Below are 6,000 nucleotides of genomic sequence, written 5' to 3'. Positions count from 1 at the left end.
GAACAGTGCTTGTACTAGGCCAAGGACTTTTCAGTTTCTTGTGCTGCCCTGTGGGTGAGGAGGCTGGGGGTGCAGAAGAAGCAGGGAAGAGACACATCCTGGACAGCTGGCCCAGGGTGCCCAAAGGGGTATCCCATACCACATGGCATCATGCTGAACAATAAAACTGGGGGCAGTTGGCCTGGGACAGAGGCTGCCATAGCTTGGGTTCTGGCTGGGCACCAGTCAGCGTGAGGTAAGCATCACTTCACATGATGTATTGTGCATCACTTGTTTTGTGCATTCTTTTATTATTATTTATTAATATTATTATTATCCTTTCCTTTGCTGTCCTATTAAACTGTCTTTATCTCAACCCACAAGTTTACATTTTTTTCCCAGTTCTCTACCCTGTCTCACTTGGGGCTGGAGGAGAGAGTGAGCAAATGGTTGTGTGATGCTTAGCTGCCTAGCAAGTTAAACTACAAGTTTCTAGTAAAACTTCAATGTGAGCTATATTAAGGAGTCATGTCACCTATATTAAGGAGTTGCACAAGTCAGTAAGAGTGGATTTGTTGAGTGACACCACTGACACAGAGGAATCAACATCAAATTGTATGTGGTTTGTGATTTTTTCTCTGGCTGGTCACAATCTGGTCCCAGAACCTGAATATGCACCAGCAGGTGAACATTGGTTCCAGCATTGCTTGTCTGTAAGGAATTGTGATCCACAAGGAAATCCACAAAGCAAAAGAAAGCTCAATAACTGCCTTGCTGCAGCTTCAGGATGTGCATTCAAAGACACCAAAGGCCCAATTCAATTACACATGGTTATTCTATCTGTGCTTATTGTATCTTATCTTCTGCCTACCATACCAGCTTTTTACCCCTGCTTGTATATCTTCACTTTTTTTCTGCTCTGATGTCTATTGACACATGACTACAACTATGCTAGTCTTTGCACATCCACAGGAGCTACTTGGCAGCAGAGAACCACGGCTGCTGATACTGGACCCCCTCCCACCTCCTCTCACAACTTTCTCTCTGTCTTCTTCATTTGCTGCTGGATGTACCATCCTGGCAGCAAGCCAGTATGATGAGTAGCAAGAGAGGGAGATGCAGCTTCCTGCTCAATTAGCATTGAAAGTGGTCCCTGGTAGGTAGGAGAAACCATGGTAAAACATTATCAGATCCAAGTCCCCATATGTTTCTAAATCTGTGTTACAGATAGATACAGTTTGGGATTAGAGGGGTAGGGAATGAGGGGTAAGTACATAAGTGTAATGCAAAATGCTTGACAGGTATGTAGGAGTTAGACTGTCAGTGTTAGCTGCCTCTCAGAAGACTTCCTCAGCATCAGACTACAGTGTCAGTTCTATGTCTCAATACAGCCTGCTCACAGCACCTACTCCATATCCCCACCCCACAGAGCCTTTGGTTGTGTAATAGGAGAGTCCATATAGCTAACTTCTTTTGCACATTTTCTCAGCCTCTGTTTACTCAAACCATTCATGCACAAAATTGTTGAGGGCAGAATACGCAGAGAGATATAATTTTGAGGTGACAATAACTCAGTTGCATAGCTAGAGTCAGACAGAGAACAGATTTCATATGCTAAGAAAATGATGGTATTTCATACACTGAAAAATACAAGAGTGAAGGAAAAGGATTTTTGACTTCTTCTCATGAATATCATTAAGAAAAACATACTGTAATATTTTGAAATTTGAAAGTGATTTCAATTTCTATTTTTACATTTAATAACAAAACCTAATTACAAAATAATATTGCTTGAAAGAGAAGGACGTACTAGTTTAAAAAAACGATAAAGACAGGATCTCCACCATTTCAAAATATTTTCTTTTCCCTCTCAGACAGCCTCCCATTTCCTAACAAAATTATCTAAAAATTGTTATGACAGTATGAAAGAGTCTGTCAGTCTGTCTGTCCATCTATCTAACTGTTTACTTACTTGGCTCACAAGCTTTCTTGGCATATCCCCTCAAAAAAAAAAAAAAAAAAAAGTACACAAATCCAAACTCATAGTACATCACACAATTAGTTTTGGGATAGATTAAAAACATTTAGCTCAACTCCAGATATTTCCAAATCACTTGAATATAAAAGATGATAATTTGTAATCTCAAACTGTTGAGAATTTTATGTCACAGAGGGGCACAACATATTTATAAACCAACAGCAATGAGTTTCACTTGCTCTGAATAATAACGTAATTAAGGGTATAATGCTAATAATGCACAAGGAGAGTTTTTTTCCCTGAAAACATCTTTTCTTCAAACTTCCTTAATGATTCTTTTGTATATTTGGTTATTATTACAATTCCTGAGACAGGCTGGCAGTTTATCAATATCAATGAATTTTCTAGAAACATATCAGGAAATAGCAGTACTACTCCTTCCAACATGTTTATTAAATGCAGTAATAAGGTGATAGACCACCACCAATATAAACAGATGTTCATTTCACACAAGGTCTTGTCAAACTATCCCATTCAAACCATTTGTCCAGCGCCAGAGCCACAGTAGTTGTACACCAGAATGTTTTAAAGAGATATACACTTTTCTTCGGAACAGGCTAAAATCTCATTGCACGATTTTTGATTATATGCAAATGAGCAGCATCTGATTAGGTCCTGAGGCAGCTTCACCTAGGTGTTCACAGGAATAGCAATGGGAGCTGGAGAGGAATATTTCATAACTGAAGCATATTTTCCCTTGGGGGACACCACCATTTGATTTTGACATTTATTTGTCCTGTGCTGTAAAGGACAAAACTACAATTACACTTTTTTTTTTTCTACTGTGCAGTGGGCACAGTGTCAGAAAAAATTAAATCAAAGGTAGTGAGTTCTCACCAAAAAAAAAAATAATAATAATAATAAAAACAATAACCAAGCTTTAAAACCAAATTTACTGAACATAGTTAAATCATAGTGCATTAAAACAGTCTATGTGATTGAAAATGCCTATTATAAATGTATTTTTTAAATAGCAGAAACCATAAAATGTAAAAGATAGTCCTGTATTTGCATTTTTTTTAGATTAATGTTAATACAATTAGTATTAACAATTTACCTTTTGATACTTTTCATTAACAGTTTTACAGACAAGATGTACCTAACATAAACTGTTTGAGCTCATTTCTATTTGGTATGATCTTTTTGAAGATATATGATATAAATTAATTGAATCCAAGATTAAATGAAAGGTATAAATCATGACTTTCATCTTGCATTTCAACCACATACAAATATAATTTTAACATGTATATTATCACACAACAAACAATTTTATATTCTTGAATTCCACTGGCAAGATTTACACATCATGTAAATGAATTTATTGACATTTTACAGAAAGTACGCCTGGAAATTACCAATATTGCAAATAATTTATGAGCCACGATCACATCATCCCTATCGAGGGCCCCCAAAACCTACTGCATATAACTTGCATAACCAGACCTTCCATTTCCAGAAAATTTCTGGAATAAAACTGTTAGAGATTTAATCAAAAATCAACATTTAATCTTCATATAGGTAATATGTATTTATTTACAATATCATGAAAATCTTAGTTCAAATAAGAAGGGTTAAACACTGATGACATGTTCCTTCCTCCCATTGAGTTTAAATGCATTTGAATGTGAAAAGTTTCTAGGGTTAACATGACTCTAGTACATAAAAAATAACACAGTGTCTTGTAACCATCTGTTGGAATTAAAAATAAATAAAAAAAAAAAAAAGAAAAACGAGGCATCACATGGAAAATATGTGAAAGGTAGCACATGTTAAGCAAGAGTTTCACTAATATTTAGGGAAATTTAAACATACATTTGGAGTGAAATTGAAACTGAACAATGATGTCTGCACAAAGCAGCCATGGTCACTTTGATATGAATATGCTTTGCACCCGATATGAAAATAGGATGAGATAAAAACAAATACAACACAGGAGAAATAGGGAACATTTTAAAATTACATTTGTTGCTGAGATGATCTAGCTACTAAAACATTTGATTCTTTCCTGCACTCTGCTTTGTTCAACGACGAAATGAAGCCTATCATTTTAAGCACATGAATTACCTTACTAAAGAAATAATACCATTGGTATGCTTGAACTATGCACTTGCATTCTAAGTGCAGAGTTCAATCAAGTTGCCAAAAATAAAACAATGTGTGTAGGAATCTACCTAAGATCTTGAATAATAATATAAACATCATGTACAAGAGACATTGCACTCAAGTAATTTAAAGTGGATGCTCTCTATTTCTAAAAAGGATACTATAGTGATAGTTTCATAAAAGTTCTCCATGCCTCCCTTACTTTTAGTCCAAATAAGTGGAAGGGTAGCTGATCTTTATATCCACTTATCGCTTAGCCTCTGCTGGCTTCATTAAGAGAAATACTAGCAGATCTTTGGAGGTTTGGTTTTGGCAAAAGGCTAACCAATGGATATCTATTTAATTGTTTTGGATGTCTGTTGAATTAGTTCAATAATAAATAACCAATTTTTTAAAGAAAACCAAACAACTTCTTTATGAACATTAATCTTGTTCTCAGTAGTGTAATGGTGTGAAAAATTTGCTTGCTAGGGACAGTTCACAGTATCGCATGAGATGTTATGTGATAGTCGGAAGTACATTCATCTTCAGTTCTGGAACTGGGCAGGGAGGGAGAGCATTACTTAGTGTATACATTTATTCTTCAAAATTTTCATAGTGACAGAAAGTAGAATGGTTTCATAATCTATGTTGTGTTTTTTTTTTTTTCCCCATAACCGAAAGTTTCAAAATTTCAGCTGTACCTCTTCAAAAACTGAAAGCTACATATTTTTATTTTACATAGCAAATAAGAAAAAAAAATGCATATTTGCTCTTTAAAATGCACTGTTTTGTAATAATATATTATAACATTTAGGATTTTAATACCAGTACTTCAGTGTAATAAAACTTTTAGTGATTCCCTGGCATGACTTGTTCAGACTTAAGTTCCTCATTTACATATCTGATGTCCCCCAAGAGACAGACAAGCTTCAAGTTAATTATCCATGTAGCTGTAAGAACTCCTGTTTCTTAGGTAGGAACTCTCTAAAAGAAAACTAACAGTTATTAAATATTACTTTGAATTTCAACAAGTAATCAAGTTGCATTATAAGAGGCACTAAAGAGATACTTAAATTTAATATTCTTTGCAGGCTAAATAATGTATAAACCATGTACAAGGCTTACACAATCTACAGATAAAACAATTGGCAAAAACTAACAGGAAGCACAACCTTCACTAAGTTCAAGCACTACAAATGCTCAGAAGTAAAAGGCTCTTGAGCAAACTCTACACTATTCCATAAAATTAGTAGTTATATTGCATGAAGGCAAAATTGCATCTGTTGAAAACAGAGACATCTTTCCAACTGGTTCTGGTGATGCAGGATTACGTTACTAACAAAAAAAAAAAAAAAAAGTGGAAAGAATCATGCTCTTTATAGAAAATAACAAGTGACAGAACATATACTGCTGAAATGAAATGCAACTGTAGTAAAGCCACCAACACGGCCCTTGCATCTCACTGAAGTATAATTACAGGGAAGGGAAACAGAGAAATGCTGTGTAGTGTATGTTGTCTTTTGTAACCAAAAACATCTTTAAAAATAATTTGATATATCATAGAAAAGAGGAATAGAATAACTGGTAAGCATAAGATTGATTTAAAATCCAATTGCTCTACACAGCTTCCATTCACATAGCATCTGAATGCCTTCAGGAGAGAGTTAGGCAACATACCTAATATATGTCATCTGTGGCTCATTCTCTGTCATCCTCAGCTGCAGCTGGCAACTTACAAGTACAGATATCAGGTGAAATAATTAATTTGAGTATTTTACAATAAATGAACACGTGCGTCTACTTCCCAGAGTCTCATGATGACTTGCATGAGAGGCAAATTCACTGTCTCCAAACTATTACATGCATCCTATAATTAAGTTACAATGACTGAATAG

This window comes from Anas acuta, chromosome 1 (assembly GCF_963932015.1).
Source record: "Anas acuta chromosome 1, bAnaAcu1.1, whole genome shotgun sequence".
NCBI classification, from domain to species: domain Eukaryota; kingdom Metazoa; phylum Chordata; class Aves; order Anseriformes; family Anatidae; genus Anas; species Anas acuta.
This window is presented reverse-complemented; position numbering follows the sequence as displayed.